Source organism: Vombatus ursinus, unplaced genomic scaffold (assembly GCF_900497805.2).
Source record: "Vombatus ursinus unplaced genomic scaffold, bare-nosed wombat genome assembly UNPS02014894.1, whole genome shotgun sequence".
NCBI classification, from domain to species: domain Eukaryota; kingdom Metazoa; phylum Chordata; class Mammalia; order Diprotodontia; family Vombatidae; genus Vombatus; species Vombatus ursinus.
In genome coordinates, this window is record NW_020954672.1 from 4,265,934 (window position 1) to 4,290,041 (window position 24,108).

Sequence of the window (24,108 nt, forward strand, 5' to 3'; positions counted from 1 at the left end):
GCTGTGGCATGGGTAAGGTAAGATCTGGGTATTTTGGAAGTCGAGGCAGGGACTGTGGTAGGCAGAGTCGTGTGTACTGGGATGTGCTGGATTCGGAGAAGCCATGAGGCAATTGGGCAGTGCTCTGTGACATAAGCTGGGTGCAAGGAAGTAGCCAAGCCTGAACTCCTGAGGCAAGGGGCGGTGCCACGTGGGAGTGGGATGGCAGAGGACTGAGTTCCCTCTGCTTAGTCCCCTCCCTATATGCAACGTCATCCCCAGATGCCTCTTGTGACCTTCCTGACCTTGTGCAGCACTGACCCAGTCCCCTCCTGAGTCTGACTTCCTAGGTCACGTACTCTTGTCTATGCGTCAATCCCAGATGCCTCCTTCCTGTATCCAATCCTAGCCTCCTACGTCACTCCCTCCCCCTTGGTGTGCTAAACTCAGACAGCCCCTTCCGGTATCTGACCCTACAATCATTGGCTAGTAGCGGGCTGGGGAGGAGGGGCTAAGTAGGTACTTAGGAACAAGCGTGGTCAGAACACACGTGCGCGCTCCCCGGCTCCTGCTCTGTTGCTCTGGCCTTGCTGCTTGGGCTTGCTATGATGGTTTGCTGTGTTGGCCTCTGAATAAAACTCTGGTGTTGGTGCCTTCCCATGGCTTGTCTCTGTGTGGTGATCCGGCTGAGGACCGAGGACCCAGGCATGGGTAAGACTCTGGCAGTGCACTTCTTTTAAGGGAAGTGGGTACTGGCGCATGACTGGCAGAAGGCCGGCGTGCGGCCCGTATATTTTATGAACTGATACTTGTACTTTATGAACCTGGTACTTCTATGCCAAGTTGTCAGTCTTTCAGTTATGAAATGTTAGGAAATTTTGAACCTCATTTAAAAAGTAGCAGGGAACCAATATGCTGCCTTATAAAGCTTAAATTAATATGAGATTGTGAGCTATTATTACTATGATTATTATTATTGATGTAGCACTGAGGTTCCTTTCAGGCTACGTTCACACAGCCCTGAAGATACTCGTAGCCGAGGACAGGAGAGAGCTAGGTATAGTTTGAATATGGAAAAGAAGAGAAAGGATGGCAAGCTTCAGGAAGCCGGCTCCTTGTGTTCTCAGCTGCCTGGCCCAGACTTTGATACAGGCAGCATGCCCAGTACTAGTAGGGCAGGGATGCATATTAAGCAAATAAACCTGTTAGTGCTGGAGATTGAGAAATAGGACTGTGGCCACTTAGATCCAAGACTAGAACCTGAGGCCAAGAACCTGTGGAGTCCATACTATGACTAGTGGAAGTACTCTGAGTCCCTGAGTCATCTCCCCAGACTGGGTACTGACCTACCTACTTAAAAGGTCTTGCCACTAGTAGAAAAGTCTTGGGCACATATACTTATTCACTCCCTGCTGGGAATGAGGCGTGGTAAGCTTATCTTATAGGACATTTGTTCTGTCAAGGGGATAGGGGATGGACTGTCTGAGGACAGTCATACTGGGTGAATTTATTTCATTTGCCTTTATTTATTTATAATAGTCTGATTAAAGAGTCACAAGAAAGTATGTGTGTGTATATATATATATATACACACACATATATACATATTATATATGTATATATTGTATATAATAAATATATACATATTATATGTGTATATATAATATTATATATTATATATAATAAATATATACATATTATATATATAAATCTCAAATAAAAAGTGAAAAGGAGTGGTCAAGAGAAAGGAGATTTTCTACTTAGGATAAAGGCATATGATCCAATCAGATAATCAACTCCAATACTTCACTGAGATAAAAATCTGGGACACTACTCATAAAGGAGTGGAACTAAAGAGTGCCTGCCAGAGGGCCTGAAAGAAGGTCAAGGATCTGTGCTGATACCCCAGAGACATCCCCTCCCCGGTATGATATGGTACACAAGACAGATTATAAAAATACAATAAGGGAACTTATACAGCACCAGGTAACATGGTTACATACTCCCTACCTGTCACACCAATATCATGGGATTATCAAAGCAAAGCACAGAGCTAGAAATAACTGTCTTGGTCAAATAATCTTATTTTGAAGTTGAGGAACCTGAGGCATAGAGAGGTTAAATGAGTTCCTTATGGATATGTGAGTGGTAAACAACAAAGCAAGGAGCATTCCCATGTTTCCTGGATTCTGGCCCCATGGTCTTTCTGCCATAGTACATTGCCTCTCTATGTGAGTAGACATTGTGGGGAAGTGTAGGGGAAAAGTCCATTGATCATGGGCTAATTTAATTACTCCCTCAACCACTATGTCAAAGAGTACAAATAAAGTGTGTATGTTCCTGGTTACAAATCAACCAATCAATGAGAATTTCTTGAGCACCCACAAATATATAGCAATCTACTAAATTTTGTTGCTATGTAATGAGGTATACTCCCAAGGTTGCCAGGACCCAGAAAAGTTCAAGCTCATCTCCCTAGGATTTTTTTTTCCCCTTGGTAGGCAATGGAGTTAAATGACTTGCCCAGGGTCACACAGCTAGTAAGTGTCAAGTGTCTGAGATCGGATTTGAACTCAGGTCCTCCTGACTCCAAGGCTGGAGCTCTATACACTGCGCAACCTAGCTGCCCCATCATCTCCCTAGGATTAAAGGGACTTCAGAGAAGCTTCTTGGGATAATAAAGAATCTATCAGCTAGACTGTTTGCAGATATTCAGGAGAACCCAGTCTGCTTAAAGGTGCCATTGACCTTGAGAAAGGGACTTCTGCCTGAATTTTGGAGTTCAAGACAGAGGAAACAAAGAGGTGAGACAGAGAGACAGAGACAGAAATGTGAGCAGATAAAATTGAGGACTGGAGATGGAGAGTACACATATACAGTATAAAAGTGGATTGGAGAGGCAGCTAGGTGGCACAATGGATAGAGCACCAGCCCTGGAGTCAGGAGGACCTGAGTTCAAATTCGACCTCAGACATTTGACACTTATTAGCTGTGTGACCCTGGGCAAGTCACTTAGCCCTGATTGCCTCACAAATAAATAAATAAAAATGAACTAGAGCTGAAACCAAGCCAAAATGGAAATCTTTACTCCATAAGCGTTTGCTTCTCTCTCTCTCTCTCTCTCTCTTTCTTTCTCTTCCCTTCAAATCTCAGGCTTAAATAAGTATCTAGGTTAAAGACTATATTATTTATTAACAATTCAATGCTTCCTTCCAAGATGGCTGCCTGAATAGGAGGCAGCCTGCCCAGCTTCCATATGCCTACTCCAATAAAACTCTAAAGTTCTCACCAGCCCAAATAATGAAGTAATTCAATGAGAACTATAGTGACTTCTTTCTCCCCAAAATATTCAGAAGAGGTCAACCAGAAACCTGAAGGCAATATGAAAGGGGGCCTGCCAGTGAAGGGTTAGCCTCCTAGAACGACCAAAGACTGGCAGAGTCACACGCAACTCTCTGCCAAGAGTGAAGGGCTCGGAGCAGGTAAGTGGCACAGTGGATACAGCACTGGCCCTGAAGTCAAGAGGACCTGAGTTCAAATCCGGCCTCAGACCAAACACTTGACACACTTACTAGCCGTGTGACCCTGGGCAAGTCACTTAACCCCAATTGCCTAAAAAAAAAAAAGTAGAGTGAAGGGCTCCCCTGAGAAAACAAGGTGGTCAGAAAGCCCCAGGATGGGAACCTTGGAAGAAGCAAACAGTGTAGTACTAACTAGTACTCTGTCATGGTGCTCAGACCTAGACAGTCCAGACTCAGGGGGTCTGAGGTTCCTAACATTCTCTCATGAGACACTATGTAGGGTCGTAAAGATTCAACACTCTGAAATTCAAAGATCTGGGGAGGGGAGAGGGCAAACTTAATGAAGGAAAGATCAGCTCAAAAATCTGAGGTCCCCAGGGTAATGTCAAGTAAGACCTACCACCCCACCCAAAAATTCAACAGGAAGCAGAGTCCCGCACAAAGCCCCAATTCAGGAATTAAAGCTGATGAGATGAACAAATCAAAGAAAATGCTGACCAGTGTCAAAAATTATTGCAGATCTAGTGCCATAAAAACTTCAAGCAGAGATTGAAAGGAAAAATGGGTTTTCCACAAGTACTACATGAGTACCAAGAACAAATAAAACAAGAGATAAAAAACGAAATAAAGCTCCAGAGAAAAGGAAGAATAAGTAGCTTAGAAGACAAAGTGGTAAAGCTTACTCCAAAAAATGGACCACCTAAAAACTGGAATAGATCAGACAAAAAAACAATAATTACATGAAACAGCAAAATTAAAATATAGGGAAAAAATAGAAGAAAATTAGGATATCTGATATTTTTTAAAAAATTGACATAGGAAGCAGGTTAAAGAGACTGAACACTATATTTCAAGATATAAAAATTGAAAACTGCTCAGATCTATTAGAATCAGAGGCAAAATAAAGATAGAAAGATTACGTCAATCACCCTTCTCCCATTCTCAAATCACAAACATATGGACTTGGATAAAAATCAATGTTAATGATCAGATAATTTATTACTGGTATTAAAGTAACATGTACTCACATACCAGTTGTATGGCCCTAAGCAGTCATTTAATCTCCCTACATCTCAATTTCCTGATCTGTAAAATGGAAATAACAGTATGTATAGTATTTAGGTCACAGAGTTGTGAGTATCAGATGAGATAGTATGGGTAAAGACCGTGAAAACGTTATTCTAGCATAAATGTCAATTATCATTTTATTTCAGTGATACATTCATGCAGCAGGGAGCAAGGTCCAAATAGCCAAATGGATCAGTCTTTCCACATAATGTGCCTAATCAGCGGTGGGGAACTCGGGGCCTCAAGGCTCTCTAGGTCTTCAAGTGCAGATCTTTGACTGAATAATTTTGAATTTAGTCAAAGGGCTGCACTTGAGGACTTAGAGGGCCACATGTGGCTTGGGGGCCAGGTTACTCACCCCTGCTAAGTACTAACCTCTGATGCGCACACTTCTATCTGTGGAGCATGGTATGGAGCCCCTGTTCTGTGCCAGTCACAGGGTGAGGGAGATTTAAAATGAAAAGATGGGGTTATTCCTGTTCTGTTGGCAAGTAGGTAAATCCACATTGCATGTCATTAGATGGACATGCACATAGTCTCACTATAGGAATATTATTGTATTAGCAATTATGGATCTTTTGAATCCTATATCTATAAATAGCAAGAGGTTAAATATCTTTTCAATATGCACAAGTTGTTAATATAAAACATATTGGAGCTTAGTTATCTGTGAATACAAGTAGAATGTCCCTCACTATTAACATGTCTCTTTCAGCTCAAAATTTATGACCCTATGTTAATTACATATATATACACACACACATATATGTATGTATATACATTATATACACACATGCATGTATGTACATGTACATACACACATACATACACTATATATACAGATATACACACATATATACTAGCTATATATATATTTCCCCTTGTCATGAAATATGCATTTGTTCAGAGAAATAGAACATGTTACATGTTATGGAAAAAGTAATGGACTTGGAGTCAGAAAATGTGAGTTGCAGTCCTAGCTCTGATACTACCAAGCTGTGTTATCATGAATAAGTAAATTAGTCTTGTTAAACTGATTTAGACTACTAGTCAGTCTCTCTGTGCCTCAGTTTTCTAATCTGTAAAGTTAGGATGATGCTGTTTAATATTATCTCCCTTATGGAGTTGTTAGGAAGAAAGGACTTGCTAAACTTTATGTAAATGTGAGATATTATTCCAGATTGGGTTGCCTTTGAAAAATTGCAAAGCTCCTTTGATGACTCCATACTTTTCTCTGAAACAAAGATCCATCTTTTTAAAACCAATATTCTCCCAGTATTGTTGTTTGGCTGTAAGTCGCAGAACACTACAGTCTCTGGAGAATTAAAAATAGTATCCCTCAGGGGACAATAGAGGGGTACATAGTGGGTGTGAATAGGCTGGGACATTTAACAAACTGTGTAGAGGAATCACAGTCATCAAAGAAATATGTGACGTGGAAATGTGCTGTGTGTGCATTTGGTGGGTATCCCATGAGACACCTGGGGCGTTGTAGTAGTGAAAGGAGCCCATACTGGTTGATGTGGCATATGTTTTAAGGCTACAGAAAGGCAAAGTATGACTTTACTATAAAACCCTAGGCTCAGAGCCCTTTTGCTTAAGACTCTTATCACTAAAGGACAAGGTCAAAAGAGAGAATAGGATAAATGGGGGGCGGGACAGGATTAAAGGAAATATAGTTAGTTTTTTACAACATGATTACTATGGAAGTGTTTTGCATAACTACACATGTATAACCTGTATAGAGTTGCTTGCCTTTTCAATGAGGGTGGGTGGGGAGGGAGGAAAGGAGAAAATTTGGAACCCAAAGTTTTAAAAACACATGTTAAAAAAAATTTGTTTTCACATGCAAGTGGGAAATAAGAAATGCAGGAAATGGGGTATAGAAATCTACCCTGCCCTATAGGAAAATAGAAGGGGAAAGGGATAAGAGAAGGGGGGAGAGATAGAAGGGAGAGCAGATGAGCAGATTAGGGGAAGGGGTATTCAGAATGCATGCCATCTTGGGGTGGGGGGGAGGGGAGAGATGGAGAGAAAATTTGGAACTCAAAATCTTGTGAAGATGAATGTTGAAAACTAAAAATAAATAAATTTTTAAAAAAAAAGACTCTCCTCACTGGGGGAAATTGATCACTCAATGCTCCTCACTGAGGCGTGCAGTGCTTGAGAAAGGAGAGATCTTGGTCTTCAGGCTTTGTTGTGGTCTGAGAGGTTGAGACCCCTCAAAGACTGGAGGACTAGACGGGGTCGTCTGGAATGAATTCACAGCCTCAAGCATTTTTTACATCAAGGTGGCAAAGATTTATTGTTATGCTTTTCAGCGGGCAAGGATTCTTAAGAAACCTGCGAGAGACTGAGGATAGAGCTAGGGTTTATATGACAAAGGGCATGGGAAAGGAATGCCAGGGACACTGATGAGGTAATCTAAAGTTCCAGGTGTTTTTGGGAGCTGTGGATGAGAAAGTACAGAGAGTATACCAGATAGGGAGGGAGATGACAGAGGTATGGATATTGGGAGTCTGGCGGAGGAAGAGTCCTTGGGCCAGCCAAGGACAAAACTCCTTGGGCTGGGCAAGGTACCACTCTCCCTCTGTCTTGATGAGAGAATGCTCTGCAACAAGGGAAAGCTTTCTCACCAGACAGGAACCTACTAAGGAATTTGGAGGCATCTGAGGGCTGGGGCCTAAGCAGCCCAGCACTCTCTCAACCAGCTTCGTGTAGCTGCACCAGGGAGAGAGATAAGGGTCGTGCTGGGGCCCATGCGTGAATAACTGGTAGGCACAGTGTCCTTGGGCTGGGGAGTGGTTGTCAGAGACAGTGTTTCTGAGGTTAGGGAGAAATTGGGGTCCAAGTACAAGCACAAGCACCCAAGCACCCCATCAGCTTCTAGCTTCAAGAGAGAAGATATACAGTTCCAGATTCTCTTCAGGGAAAGGTCCCTCAAGCGAAAGACTAACAATGTAACAATATTTAAAGGGATATACACATATTATATATGTACACACACACATTTTTATATATATATACATATATATATACACACATATATATATACATATATATATATATATACACACATATATATACACACACACACACACACACACACACACAGTTATCCCTTCACATCATGACTTGCCCCATTGCAGTTTCAATATATCTCAGGTTGGCATAAGAAATTGAATGTGAATTTTTTGGGAGTTTTGCAGAAGCTACAGATGACATGCAAAGGTCAGACACAGAAAAAGTTTAGAAACTCAGAAATGCATAAAATATCTGTATAGTATTATATAATATCAACACATTTTATCTCTTAATACCATACTAATTCAGATTTCTTCTCTGGTATGAACAGAGGACCAAAAAATTTTATGCAGACTTTCCAGATCGAGGGGCACTGTGCCCCTAATCCCTGTGATGTGGAAGGGATAACGGTATATATAATTTTTTTTTTTAATCTAGTACCCTTTCTCTGAGGAAAGCAAAGTGGCCGGTTTCTCTTGCTTCCCTATTTGTCAGTAATCACAGTTTTCCTTGGAGAAGAGTGGGTGAAGGAAAGTCTAGGTTTATCTGTTCATGCCTCCCATAGATTTGAGATAGCTCGGTCAAGAGATAGTCCCACATCTTTACCAAAGAGAAATTTCCAGAAGTCTCTAGTGTAGCGAACTAAGACTAGGGACATGATCAAGGTGCCAACTCCTCTACATGTTAGCGTCTTCCCATAATCTTTCTGTTACTTCAGGGATCTCTCCTTGAAGCCAATATGGAAATGAGTGTCTTCTCTCTCAAAGTTGGAAGCCAGAAGAGCGAGCTCTGTTCTCTCTCAAATTCTCACCAACTCCGCTCCTCCTACGGGTACAGAGCATTGAGTACTCCACCAATAAGGAGAGGCCTTTACAAGTGGACTTTGAGCTGCAGGTTACATGAATTAACCACCAAGGGAGTATAACATAAAATTTGCCCATCAGTCTGGTTTCATGAAGATCTTTCTGACATAAGCCCAAGAGTGTCTTTCTCCCCATAGTGCACCAGACCATATGACTGGGCAAGTGGGGGAGGAGGGGAACTATTAGTCAGATTCAAAATTAATCTAGTGTATTATGTAGCCCATGGCTCCATAATTACTAACAATAGGGAAATCTCTGGCTTGCATCTGGGATTTTTCTTTCTCATTCTTGATCCTTTCCCCACATTCTTAGAAAATAGGCAATCAGTATTCTGTGACCACATATATTTTCATTACAAAATAAAAATAAATGGAAAACTGCCTTTAATTATCTCCCAAAATTGGAACTAACTTCCTATCCTTTCACACAGCTTCTTGACTGCTGTGAGTTTGTTGTCTCAAAATGCCCTGAAGGTAAAAGGACATAGTGACCTTTATCCTTTCCACACAGGTCATCAACTAGGAGAATATCAAAATTGGATGGACAATCAAGAGGTCACAGTGACGATGAAGTAAATGTCAAAGAAGGGAGACAGTGAAAGGTGGAAAAATAGGAGGTTGAGATGGGAGAGAGGGTCACTGAGGTGGTAACTATAAGTAATGGTGATACCTAGACTATGACCGTCCTTGTAGGTGGCTGAGGTTGATGAACTTGGTTGGTGAATGTAGAGACCAAGATCTTCTAAGGAGACATCAAGATGTGTTTTGAAGTTTGCCAAGTATAAGGGTAGGGTTTGTTGTGGAAAGGAAGACAGTAAGCCAGATACTGAATTTCTTTTTTTTTTCTTTTTTTAGGCAATTGGGGTTAAGTGACTTGCCCAGGGTCACACAGCTAGTAAGTGTGTCAAGTGTTTGGTCTGATGCCAGATTTGAACTCAGGTCCTCCTGACTTTAGGGCCGGTGCTCGATCCACGGAGCCACCTAGCTGCCCCTGAATTTCTTGATAAAAGAGAATAACATAGACCAGCAGATTATCATAGAATCAAAGATTATGAACTAAAAGGAAACTTAGAGACCATTATACCCAACCCCTTCATTTTGCAGATGAGGAAACCTGGCTAGAGAGACTAAGTGACTTGTCCAAGGACCGTACTTAGTGTCTGGGGCAAGATTTGAACCCAGGTCTTCCTGACTCCAAGTCCAATGCTTTATCCACTAAGCATCAACAAAATTTAGAGTTGAAAGAGACCTTGGGGCACTTGGGTGGTACAGCAGATAGAGCTCCAGCCTTGGAGTCAGAAGGACCTGAGTTTAAATCTGGTCTCAGATATTTGACACTTAACTGGGCAAGTCACTTAACCCCAGACTGGCTCACCAAAAAAAAGCAAAAACAAAAGAGACCTTCGAAATTACCAAATTCAACTTCTTCATTTTACAAATGAGGAAACTAAGGCCAGCAGATTGATATGATTTGTCTAGGGCGGGTGTGGGGAATCTGTGACCTCCAGGCCACATTTGGCCCTCTAGGTCCTCAAGTGTAGCCCTTTGACTGAATCTAAACTTCACAAAACAAATCCCCTTAATACAAGAATTTGTTCTGTAAAACTTGGACTCAGTCAAAAGGCTGCACCCAAGAACCTAGAAGATCACACGTGGCCTCGAGGCCACAGGTTCCCCACCCCTAGTCTAGGGTCACAGTTAACAAATGTCTAATTTGAACAGCAGAATTTGAACTCAGGTATTCTGGACCAAGCCTGATTCAGGCCAGTCCCTTAGTCATTTAGATTCGATATTGGAACAAAATGAGATACTCATATATCATTCAAAAGTTAACAAAAGGAGATTTACTTAGCTATAGTAGAAGAATATTTAACAAGGCTAGCCATTGAGTTATTCAACCTCAAGTTGGGTTAGCTTAGTGAAGCTCCCTGAGTTACCCATCATGATCCAAAGGCCAAGTATGAGAGTGCCCCCCCATCCCCATTCCACCCAATCTCCTTGTGGTTGCCGCGTAGGCAGACAAACAGGAGGTGAGGTCAACAGTCTAAACCTTTAGTACCCCAAGCCAGTTAAGAAACAACGATGGTTTCAATTCCTTTTAAGGAAAAGTAGCCTAACTTGCATTGGGGGGTAGGAGTTAGGATATTGCTCTACGTACATATTTTTTCCTGATTTCAAGTCCAGTGCTCTACCCACTGTACCATGCTGATTCTCAGACAGTGGAAGGGGTCTATATGGGGTGATACAGATGAATGAAGTGAACTGCAGAGGAGAAAAGTTTGCAAATGATGGTGGTGAAGAGACTGGTCAGCAGTAGCAGTGAGGAATAGGTAACATGCTTATTCTTCTGCCTGACCCAGTATATCTGGGGACAGGAGAGGAGGATCTAGTACTGGAGGGTGTGGCTGGGGATACATCTTTTAGAGAAGCACTGTTCCTCACCATGAAAAGAAGGTGGAAAGAGTGTGAAGTAAGTCGATGCAATACGTAACGGGAGTCTATTAACAACGAGGCGGGATTAATAGAGGGCAAAAGAGGATATATATTGTAGAGGCGGGAGCAGGGTTGAGGTGGATAAGGATGACAGTATGGGGACAGAGAGGTGAAAAGGATTTTGGCCTCAGCAGATTTCAAATCACAGGCATGAGAGAAGCAGGATCTAGGCATCTGCCAGCTATTCAGAGCCACGAGAGAAGATCTAGTGGTGTCTGCAATGACTAGTTAAAGCAAACAAATCAGTAGGTGGCCCAGGAACTATGCTTCTGAGTGGGCACTGATTTACAGAGCACCATAATTGTGGGGGTAACACTTCCTAGAGCCAAAGTGGGGATATAGAAGAAGAAAAATTACATGGCAGGTACCCAGGAATCATAGGGCAATAGATTTAGAACCTTAGAGACCATCAAATCCACTCACTCCTCATTTTACAGATAAGGAAACTGAGGCATAGGAAGATTAAACAACTTGCTCAGGGTCACAGTGTCAGTCAGTGTCTGGGGTGAAATTTGAATTCATGTCTGTCTTGACTCTAAGCCCGGCTCTGTATCTACTATGCCACCTAGTTGCCTACATTAATAATAATAACAATAATAGCTAACATTTATATAGCATTTACTATGTGCCAGGTACTATGCTAAGGTCTTTATAAATATTATCTCATTTGATCCTCAAAACATCCCTGAGAGGTAGATGCCGTTATTATTCCCATTTTACATAAGAGAAAACTGAGTCAAACAAAGGTTAAGTGACTTGTCCAGGGTCACACAGCTAGGCAGTACCTGAAGTCAGATTTGAACTCAAGTTCTCCTGACTCTAGGCCCAGCACTCTATCCATTATGCCACCTAGTTATCTACAAACCTCAAAGTGTTATATAAATAACACTAACCTATGAGAAGTGTGGTTATTTGCCCTTGATTATACAGCTGGTAAGTGTTTGAGACAGAATTTAATCCCATGTTTTCTGTCTACAAGTCAGTATGCCATCTATTTGGCTCAGCTGAAGATACAGAAGGAGTTTTAAGATCCGGAGTATGGGAAATTAGAGTATATAAAGGAAGGCCTCGATTTGACTTCAAGGAAAAGTCATGGACATCTATTCAGGAAAGGAGGAAAGGGTGGTATAAGACTGGGATGTTAAACAGTGCTGGCTGGTACGTGAGTCCTGACAACTCCAGAGCGTGGCCAAAACCAGATTAAAATGTAATTGGGAAACATTTAACGAAATAAATAATACAATAAAATGTAGATAAGATTGCATTTTAAAACTAAGTCAATATTTGGCCAGCAAGGGTCTTTATGGATGGTTTTGTGCCTGCAATTTCTATTTGAGTCTGACATCAATGGTGTAGGAGACTTCAATAATGAGAAGGTTAGAGCAGCCACTGAGGGGAGCATGATAAAAAAAAAACCATCAGAAAAGAATAAAAGAATTGGATTGGACCCCTCCACAGAAGTAAGGGCCCGGCTGAGATTATATAACACGAAATTACAGTGGAAACAGTCAGCAAGGCTTAGTGATTTCTTCTAGCAGCATTCAGCATCATGGGCATAATAATAAAGAAGGCAGATGGGGCTGTTGGAGAGTGAACAGTAACAATGGGATAAAATCTAAAATTCTCAGCCTTGTTTTTAAGGCCCTCTATCATCTGGCAGTGGCCCACCTATACAACCAGACTGATTCCACCTTCCGCTTTAGACAAGTTAGTCTCTTTTTTAAATTTCACGAGCCAGCCGTGCTCAAATCAAAATCTGGATCTCTGATCATGCTATTTGTGGAACTGAATTGAATTGAATTCCCCTGCCCAGAGTGTGGTTTTCTGGCTCTGTGTTTATTTAAATCCAGTCTATTTTGTAAGGCCCATCTCAAATTCCACTGTTTTTATGAATCTTTTCCCGAGCTCTCTTTGCTCAGTTTATCTCTCGGTCTTCAATCTTGTTGTGATTCTTTTTCTTAATTAATCCCTTCTTGGAACCTTGAAACCTCTTATAATCCTAACTAAGGCTCAGCTCACGTACCAGACCCTCCCCAAAACCACATTAATCTTTCCACTTTTCTAATGTTCTCTTGCTCCTCATGTTACCTTGTATTTACAAATCCCTGCACATGCTGTATTCCCCTACCCCACCCCACGGAGAATAGGAGCTTCTGGAGGCAGTGACTTTCATTACTGTATTTGCAACACCAGAGCCCAAAATAGTGCCTTGCCCTTTCAGGTGCTTAATAAATGTTTGTTGAATTTAATTGAATCCCTTGTACCACCTATTCTGGCTCCTCAATTCTTAGTATTTTATATTGCTTTTTGATTATTTCATGGATACCTGTCTCCTTGAACAAACAGACTCTTTCATATACTTCTGCATCTCTCAAAGAGTTGGCACAGTGTTGAGCACTTGCAAAAAAATACAGGTTGGATCAAATTGAATCAAAGAATTCAGAGCAATTCAATTCAAAAATCATATATAAAATGTCTACTATGTACAAGGCACAGTGCCAGGTGCTAGGATACAAAGATGAATAAGTTCCAACAGCTTACGGTCTACTAGAATAAGGTAGGGATATTTTTAAACTAAAATTTGGGACACAAGGTTGTACAAAAGATATTTCATTTACAAAGCCTTATTAAAAGTGTACTTGATTTTATTGAAATAGAAATCGTCTTAGAAACTCCAGGACATATGGTCACTGTGCTATAAGGGGAGATAAGAGCAGGATTCAAATAACTAGAATACACATTTAAAATATGGTAAATGTGAAGGAGAGTTAAAGGTATTATGAAAGATGTGAGGCAGGTCAGATCACTACCAGCTGTGGGGAACAAGGACAGCTTCGTGGAGAAGGTAGTCCATGAACTGGGCCTTGAAGAAGGAAAAAGATTTTGATAAGCAAAAATGACAGAAGCAAGGAGCCCACTAGCAAACATCTGTGAAATTCAAGATTTTCTCTTACTAACAGGCAACGATGATAGTAGCAGCATAAAGAAAGTTGAGGTTAAACAAAAATTTATGTTAAATGAGTTCTAGAAACTAGAAGAGACCTCAATGGCCATTTAGGCATCTAGGTGACTCAATGAATATAGCATGGAACTTGAAGTCAGGGAGACCTGAGTATGAATCCTACCTCAGCCACTTCCTAGCTGTGTGACCTTGGGTGAGTCGCTTCACCACTCTCAGCCTCAGTATCTTCATTTGTAAAATGGGGATAATAATAATACTTACCTTACAATGTTGTTGTGAGGACCAAATGAGTTAACACAGGAGTTCGCAAGCCTTAAAGTGCTGTATAAATGTTAGCTATTGCTCTAATTACTATCTGGTCAAACTCCTTCATTTTACAGATGAGGAAATTGAAGCCAGGAAGGTTAAGTGACTTGCCCCAGGTCACATGGGTAGTAAGTATCAGATGTAGGATTTGATCCCAAATCTTCTAACTCCAGAGTCAGTATGCATTCCCCTGTACCATACTGCTCTCTCATAAGTCCTACCTTAACAGGGACTTGACCCCTGGCCTTTTAAAAGTCTGATGCTTTAGCAACTGAGTAGGACACTAAGAGATGCTGAAATCATGGGAAGGAGAGCACATGGTACATTGAGGAACAGAAACATAGTCCAGATCTGCGAAGCTGGTAAGTAATAGCAGCGGGTTCAGAAAGACGTGCAATGAGACATGGAGGGGGGATTTGAACAAGTGCACCTGAAGCAGGTGGCGAGAAAGGTTTCTGAAGATGGATCATAATAACAGCTAACACTTACATAGTACTTACTATGTGCTAGGCACTATGCTAGATGGTTTACAATTATCATCCCATTTGATCTTGACAACAACCCTGGGAGGCAGGTGCTATTATTATCCCCATTTTACAGATGAGGAAACTGAGGCAAACAGAGGTTAAGTGACTTGTCCAGAGTCACTCAGCTGGTAAGTATCTAAGGCCAGATTTGAACTTAATTCTTCCTGACTCCAGGCCTGGTGTACTTTTCACTGCTCCACCTGGCTATTCGTCGGAAGAAGGAGGACTTCTTTTACAGATCAGTGGTAGGCCAAAATATGAATGAGGGATCTAGTTAGTGTGATAAAGAAAGGAAATTCTTGGCAACTTTGGTAAAGACAGATGGGATGAGAGACAGCATTGTTGATGGAGGGAGGAGTTATAGATAAGGCCTAACTTGGGCCTATTACTTGGTTGTTGTTTGTCCTTTGTTTTTGAAGAGGACCAATGACATCATGGGATGATGTATTGACTTGCTCACAACTGGATTTAAGTTAGGCAGAGTTGCATAAAGCTGTCAGCCTCGCTCTCTCTTCCAGAGTTATCAAAGACCAGTGGCAGGGCAAAAGTCAGGACGATGCATGGGATGCAGTGAAAGACCATGGCATCTCCAATGAATGACCAGGCTCCAAGCACTCCACAGAACCTGCTTCAGCCACCTTCATGGCCATTAGAACAAATTGTTCTCAATCAACCCATTCCGCCTGGGGAAGTCTTCCCGGGCTTGGGGTACCACCTAACACACCTACAGGTTTGAGACCCGTCAGTTATCCTCAGCCTGGTTTAGTCCATCTGCCAAGATGGTTTTACCAGGATGTGGCTGCTACACATGCTAGTTTCTTAGAGCCATAGGTGAGAGTTGGGTGAAAGTGGACACCAGGGGTGGATGAGAGCTCTGAGAAGGGCTTGGCAAGCCCTCACTCCAGAGGTGCTAGTCTTACTTGAACATGCCCCATATATCCCAGTCTCCTGGTTTAGGTTTGAAACTGGAATAAAGTGAGATGCTCATAGTCCATCTAACAGTTAACAAAAGGAGGTTTACATAGCAGGGGAAAGGCATTCAATAAGAAAGTGTAATGAGGATGCCAAATTGATTCATCTGAGCACAGCTTCCCAGGTTAGTCATACTTTTAGTCCACGGCAGGAGCCTCAGAGAGTGAACTGGCACTGTCTCCTCATTGCCTGTTTATTCAGATGATCAGTTGCTGCAAACAAAGGCTAATGCCTTAATTCCTAGAACCAAATAAGACTCAAGGTCATTTTCAATACCTATTAAGGAAAAACTAGGCTAACCGTCATGGGTCAGCACTCAAGGATATTGCTCCTACCACAGTGAGGATGTTTTGAAAAGAAGAGTTAACGTAATCTAGGTGAGAAATGACAAGGACCTAGGCTAAGGTAGTGGCTTTGGAATCCAGGAGGGGCTAGTATGAGAAATGCTGTATCAAAAGAAGTTGCAATCTGACAATTGTTTATAGAAAAGGGGATTAAAGCTCTGGGTTCCTCCCTGGAGCTATTGGAGAGATCTTTGGTGTAATTTGGTGACTACTCTGGCCCACATTGCCTAAAGGTCAGATCTGTTACACTTCATCCCTCCCTCAGGCTTCTCAGGTATCTTGAAGATGGTTTGGGGGCAGGGAGGGAGTTTAGTCTCTCTGCCATTGGCTCAAGTCCTCTACTGATTGCTCCCTTAATTTTAAGGGTGCCCTATACCCCAATGCCATTTAACCACTAAGCAGTCAGACTAGCTTTTACAAAGGAATATTTACTTCAAAGGTATAGCAACAACAAACATTCGCACATTCCCCCCAACCACTTGGAAGTGGAGTGGGCATAATTCTCCCATATACCACCTCAGGCTCTGGAGAGGGCTGGGGAGAACTCAGTTCCTATATAGCACGGCCCCATGAAGTTCCAAGTCCGAAACTCCCATTGGCTCAAGTTCCAGCACCCTGGTTTCTCAGGGCTTCCCCAGTATGCCAACAGAAACATCCAGCCTAGAATCTTGCCTCCAAGGTCACCATAGTTCAGTGCAGGGACCATACTGCCTCTACCTAGAATTGAAAAGGACAAATAAAACAGACCAAAGGAGGTAGCCTTTCCCCCCACCCAAGTTCATGGTGTCCGTGCTGTGATTGAATACCTCTGGGATGCTGCTGGAAAGAGAATGGTACTGTCTCAGTGTGGTAGTTTCAAAGACAGTGGGTAGCTGATGGATAGAGGATGCTCCCACCCATATGGTAGGGGAAATCAGGATGTCTTCTCCCTGAAACAAGTCCTGCTGTCTTCAAATTACATTTGTATTTATTCTCATCACAATTTACTTTCATTTATATATTTTTGTAATCATACAGAGGCAGCTAGGTGGCATAGTGGATAGGGCACTGGGCCTGGAGTCAGGAAGATCTGAGTTCAAATTTGACCACAGACACTTATTAGCTGTATGACCCTGGGCAAGTCATTTAATCTATCTGCTTCTATTTCTTCAACTATAAAATGAGGGTAATAAGAACACTTCCCTTGCAGGGTTACAAGGATCAAATCAGATAATATTTGTAAAGCACTTAGCACAGTCCGGGACATAATAGGTACTACATAAATGCTTATTCTCTTCCTTTCCCCTTTCCCTACTCTGAATACAGATCTGTATGGACCTGTTGGCTTCCCCATTTAAATGCAGATCTTGCAAATAGAGATTATTTCATTCATTGTATATGTATCCCTAGCACCTATTTAGTAAATAGTAAATTATTAGTAAATTAGTAATTAGTAAATTAGTAAATCATTGTTGATTGAGGCAATGGTACTGTTAGTGCCACACGAAGGTCTGGAATCCCTGAATTCGAATCCTGTCTCAGGAACTTACCAGTCGTATAACCTTGGGCAAGTCATTGAACTTCTCACAGCCTCAGTTTCCTCATTTGTAAAATGAGGGGATTGGGCTCAGTGGATTCCAAGATCCCTTCCAGCTCAAAAACTTATTTCCTATAATTCTTGGTTCCCAGATACTTTAGGTCTGTGATTGGTTAAATGGGATAGTGGGCATTGGAAAATTCATCTTTCTTATCTCCGCTCAAGGCCTCTTAACCTGAGGATGCAGAAATGTGTTATCTATAGTCCCAAGAACCAAGGGGCCATAAAGATTCCTCTATTTGTGCCAGGATGGGCATTATCTATGAAGTCATAATTTTTGAAGACAGGGAAAGATCTCAGTGGTTTAGGAAGGTAAAGCAAAATAATAGGGAGTAATAAACTGTATAGCTACAGAGGAATAAACCGCTGGTAGAGATTCAAGAAGCCTAATGGGGTTTTCTTTATCTTTATTTTACTTAATCTTGAAGTTACTTGACCACTGCCAAGAGAATGTCCTTGAGGACTTTCTTAAGTAGACGATAAAAAGCATAGGCTTCTTATCGTAGATCAAGGGTTTTAGAGCTTTTCCTTGGGAGCCTGTGGATGAATATGGGTCTCAGAGAATAGTTTTCTATAAGGGTGAAAAGCCCTTTTAATTGTAAAAAAAGAATACTAAAATTAAGAGCAAGAGGGTCTCATTTCCACACAGATATGTATAAATGTGCTTAAGCATGTATATATCTTCTAGCAAGCAATGTTAGTTCATTTGTATTCACAAAGGAAAGAGAGCATTTGCAATTAGCAGAAATTCTAAATAACAAACATCCTTTTATACTTTATAGCAAGGTTCTTAATGAAGGGTCCACGGATCCCAGGGTTTGTGGATAGATTTCACTGGGCCCATAAACTTGGATAGGGAAAAAATTTTACATCTTTATTGTCACTAACCTCTAACTGAAATTGACTATTTCCTTCAATTATGAATGTAGGCAACAAACCATTATTCCCAGAAGCAGTTTATAGGCTTCCCCCACGACTGCCAAAGAGTCCATGACACAAAAATAGATGAAGAAGCCCTGCTTTGGAGGAAGGGTTAGAACTACAAACCAGACATTATTGAATGCATTGTAGCAGTCACAATCCACCTGGCTCTAGCACAAGGCTCTTGCCATGACTTGTGATTGGCACAGATGAGACAGAGGTCAACAAGCTCGGGCAAACCACAATATTTAATTTATTGAAAACATAACCAACTTTGCTTTTGGTAATGGCCGAGTTCCACATTTGGTTATTTCAAAGCTGTCAGGGAATTCTGAAGAGAGTTTTAGGAGACTGGTAGGAAAGGAGAGATGCTAAGTGATGCTAAGAGATGTTAGGATAAGACTGTTATGGTGAAGGGCATTCTCATCCTCCCAGTCCCTGAATTTCTCACTATTTCTTACCCCTCCCTTCCCCATATCCAATCTATTGCCCAGGTCTGTCAATTTCACCTCTGCAATATCTTTGGAATTAGCTCCCCTTCTCTCTTCTGACACTGCCACTGCTCTGGGGTAGAGCCTCGTCCCTTTGTGCCTGGACTGTTGCCTGATGGTGGGTCTGCCTGCCTCAAGTCCCCTCCCACTCCCATCCATACTTCATGCAGCTACTGAAGTGCTTTTCCTAAAGCACAAGTCCAACTACATCACCTCCCTATTCATTTAACTACAGTGGCTCTCTATCATCTCCAGTATCAAATACAAAATACCCTGCTTGGTGCTCCAAGCACTTCATCACCTAACCCCCTCCTACCTTTCCAGCAACACTGGTTAGCTTGCTGTTCCATGAATGAGACACTACAATTCTCAACTAAGGGCATTTTCTCTGGCTATCCCTTATGCCTGGAATGTCCTTTCTTCCTCATCTCTGCCTACTGACTTCCCTGGTTTCCTTCCTTTAAGTCCCAATTAAAATCCTATCTTTTACAAAAAGCCTTTCCCAATCACTCTTAATTCTAGTACCTTCCCTTGGCTAATTATTTTCTCTTTATCCTATATATAGTTTGTATGTATTTGTTTGGTTTTGGTCTCCCCCATCAGATTGAGAACTCTGTGAGGTCAGGGACTATCTTTTGCCTCTTTTTGTATTCCCGGCACTTAGGCACCATGTGCCTGGCACATAGTAGGTGCTTAATAAATGTTTATTGATTGGTTGATTGATTGACTTAAGGAGAACAGGGTACAAAATGGGAAGTGCTGAGGAGGTCACAAGAAAATTGTTCCTTTTTCTTATTCTGCCCAATATACATACAAAAAAATCTTCAGGAACTGTTTTTCTCCCTTTTATCTTCTGCCTCCAGTATCAAGTAATAGAGAAAATAGACTCAGAGTAAAGACAATTCTAATTGATTGTGACAAAGAAATGTGGCTACTGGGCAAGGAGGTCACATGATTTTATAAGCCTAAAGCAGAGAAAGCATGCATAATGAAAAAAGAACTGACCTCAGAGTCAAGAAGACCTGAGTTCAAGACCCAACTCTGACACAAATTGGCTGTGTGACCTTCGGCAAGTCACTTAACTTCTTAGTGTCCTTAGAAAACTCCAAGGCTTCAAGTCACAGAAAATTGTAACCTACCTGCGTGTTACGACTACTGGAGTCTTTCTGCCTTTATATAACATAGGGAGGCAGAGGTGATCATCACTATTCCACGTAACATGATGAGGATGGATCCGCATGAAATTCAGAGTCTAATTTCATCACATACACACACACACACACACACACACACACACAAGTAAAATTAGAATGTTTATCTAACCTATCTAACAGTAAAGCATAGTACCAATACAGTGCCCCCCAACCCCACCTCCAAAAACTTACAACTCATAGCTTAGAAGAAAGAGTTTCTTCACCAGAGTTCACTTTACCAACAAAATCATAAGTCTGGACCAAAAAAAAAAAATCGTAGGGGGAGGGAAGTATGGGAGGACTCTGGGGAAACTACAAGGTTGCTGACCATGGACATGGTCAATGCAATTAAATCCTGTTAATATTAAGTTATGTTTGGCTCAGGGTCTCTTCTATCATCTTCTGTGGTCAAGATGTAGGTAATGAATCCCATGATGCAAACAGTCAGAGAGATCAGTATTGATGAGTGACATTGATTGTCTCCCTCAGGCTTCTCCGAGTGACTGAATCTATCAGGAGGGAAATCAGACCCTAACTGATATGTGCAGAGCTGTGACCTGGGCTCATGGGGGCTTCTTCCATCCTATGGTCTCTCTGTCAATGAGAATGAGCAGCATTGGAATAGACAGGAATGACATTCTGGCCAACAAAGAAGCCTATGATCACAGGGTCCACTGATGGGTAAGTATCCAGTCAGTGGCTGATTGAAGAGTGTAACCAGGGCACTGAGACTGTCATCACTAATCTTCCATAGAAAGAATGTGAGTGTGGTTAGCTGCTTGAGGAAAATGGGGACCTGGACTGGAATTCATGATTCTAGAAGGAAACATCAGGAAGGACATGAGGGACTGAACAAAGGGATGAACCCATCAAGAATTTCTCCTTGTTTGCCTATAGATTCATCTTTACTATCACACGGTATCTTGTCCAGGATGGGGCTTGTGTGGAGGTGAACAGCTATGATCGAAACATGTGTCAAGCTGGGGCAGCTCTGAAGGGAGAAGAACTGAGAGTGACTGTCACCATCTGTCATGTGGAGAAGGTGAATGACGGCGGTAGACTAGTAGCTAAAGTGAGCGGTCATACCTTGGCTCTGGCTCCCCTAGATTCAGTATAAGTTTTAAAATGCAAAAGATTCACTTGCATATAATATTTCATAAATCTTCTGGGAGATCAGAGAGGAGGACTACAGAAGGAAAATTTAGATAATGTAGAAATAAAAGATATTAATAGAATGTATTTTTTAAATATTTCATGTGTCTATCACAAATTCAGCTTGTACCACCACTCTGGAATTCCAGAGAACTCTCCAAATATAATTCAACTCATTTTCCCATGAAGATTTTTATCTCTGTCCCAGTTCCATATGACTCAAAAGGAAAACCTACTCACATTATAGATTACATTTATTTTTTTGTGAGAAATAGAAAGATGATAAAGCACAAAATTAAGCCCCCCAGACACTGCTTGATACTTTTTTAAGGGATCATCCATCTGCAAGCCTAGCAGCAGCTGCCTCATTAATAGCCGAGTTCACACATTTGCTCTTTCCAAATAAATCAGGAGTAACACCATCTGGAATCCTTCCAATGGAATTGATGCTCCCATAACCTGGAGACAAAGGAGAACTGCTATCTTCCTCCTATCAATGCCATAGACATAAGAAGGCAGAGATAGACATTCTCTTCATGGATAGCAGCCCCATTCTATTGTGCTTATAGCTCAAGATTCCAGGATGTTTGTCAAATTGACTTTGGAGCCCTTTGGGATCACATAACTCTGGACATGGGCACCCTATTCTGCTTTTCCTCTAGCCGTACTCAAGGATGTCTAGCTCATTCCCCCACCATTTTTGGTGGTCACAGTTCTGACCCTCATAGATGTGAGAGAGAGAGATAGGGAGTCAACTCTCACTCAACTCTCACCAAAGTGATCCCATCTCACGATATGCTGTATGGCAGTAAGATCTGCCTATCTTTCAGCAGCCTCATATAGTTCTCCCCATAAGCATTTCTCTGGCAGTCCTAGTTGTATGGTCCATCCCTTTTTCAAAATGCCACATTAAATATGTTTTGCATGATTACACATGTATAACCCATATCAAATTGCTTACCATCTCAGGTCGGGGATGAGAAGAGGGAGGGATGGGATTTAGAACTCAAAATTTTAAAAAATGAATGCTAAAAATTATTTTTATGTATAATTGGGAAAAAATAAAATATTATTTAAAAAAATAATAAAGCACTCCATTATAGGCTGGCTACATTTTATAATGTCCCACCATTGTTCTAACCTTGGATATTGTCTTTCTGAGCTTTTGCAGACCTGAGAAAAATTACAGAAATGCAAAGAAAGTCAATCCTCATAGCAAGGGTTACAATTGTGATATATTCGAGTTGTTTTATCACAAAATAAATGTCCATGTCCCATTGCAAACAGAATTTTCTGGTGTTCAAAATATAAGCGTTTATGTAAAGCTTTAAAGGTTGTATGTGGAAGTGATTATATACTCAAAAAGAAAAGCAAGCTGTACATAAGAGATTCACAATTTCATATACCACCTTCTTTTTTGTTCTATGGTACATGTGGAAAGGCCTACTTTAGTTGCTGTTTGTTAATATGTATTTTTAAAAGACAGAAAAAAGAAAAATAAATAAAAACAAAAATATACATTTGTAAAAGGTAACATTAAAAGATGTCTCTCATTTTGCACTGCCTGCATTTTGTATCCTAGACAGCTGCCTGCTTTCCCTAACCGTAGGCCCAGCTCTGCTCATGACTGAGGCTATTGCCAAGGGTTTATTTTTAAGCATCAGTCTGAAGGGGTAGATGGAGAAGCCAGGAGACTGATCCAGATAAAGAGTTCTAGGCATATGAGACCAGAAGAATGTATCTTTACAGAAAGGAGAGAGAGCTTGGAACAGACATAGTAAGGAGACAGGCTTTGCTTGGATAGGTGGAAATAAGAGGGGTAAGAGAAATTATGCTACTGGAATTAGAGTGACCAGCATAGGTTATGGCTGTATATTGAGGCTCTAATTCCTTCTGTATTTTCCCCAAAATGCATGTCAGTGGAGACAACACCTCACCTCATAGAACTTATCAAGAATGAAATAAATGGGTCACCCAATGTTTAAGCCAATAGAATTCTAAGTCTGCTCCAAGTATAATTAAATAACAATGAAAATAAAATTAATAATAACAGTTCACATTTGTTTGGAGCTTTTAGGGGTGTTTGGGAAGCATAAGAAAGGAATTCTCCTTAATGGACAACAGATCCTGGGGATCATACCAAGAGAGCCCTTGCCTATCACTGACCTCTGTCCCCTGACTTTCATCCAGTCCATGCAGCATTGTAGATGTGTTGACTTCCTGATTTTTGTTATTGAGTTTCATACCCTAGTGGAAAGCATTCTGGGACCAGGTGAAACTTGAATAGTTAAATTTAGTATTGGAATCACCCGTCATTATGGCCCTTCCCTCTACTTCTATTCCCATACACAGATGATATTCCAGCTTCTTCTCAACAATTTTCCATATTTACTGACTCTTGTGGCTGGTTACATATACCTCTCTTAATACCAGGAGGAAATTGCCTGCTGTTCCAGCCTTTTCTTAACCTTTTTCTCCATTCACAAACTTGGGCACAGCCCTGGGACCAGGCCTTTTAGAGACACACCAAGAGTCTTGGGAAGTTTATTCCTTCTATCTCCTGGCTTGGAGTTTCTCTGATATCACAGATCAGTCAGTTATTGGAATGTGTTTTCTCTCCCCCAAAGTCCTCAGTACCACCTCAATCTGACCAGCCCAGGAATCCACCCTTACTTAAGTCTTTGCAAGAGAAATCTCACTCTTTTTCTAACCAATCT

General features: G+C 41.3%; 1 long non-coding RNA gene across 1 annotated transcript; it reads left to right on the forward strand.

Moving 5' to 3' along the window:
- The first annotated feature begins 650 nt into the window (after window positions 1-650).
- On the forward strand, window positions 651-22,871 carry LOC114028860. The gene is made up of 3 exons (XR_003567414.1): window positions 651-690; window positions 20,729-20,920; window positions 21,137-22,871. It is a non-coding gene; the product is annotated as an uncharacterized LOC114028860 (long non-coding RNA).
- Window positions 22,872-24,108: the final 1,237 nt, after the last annotated feature.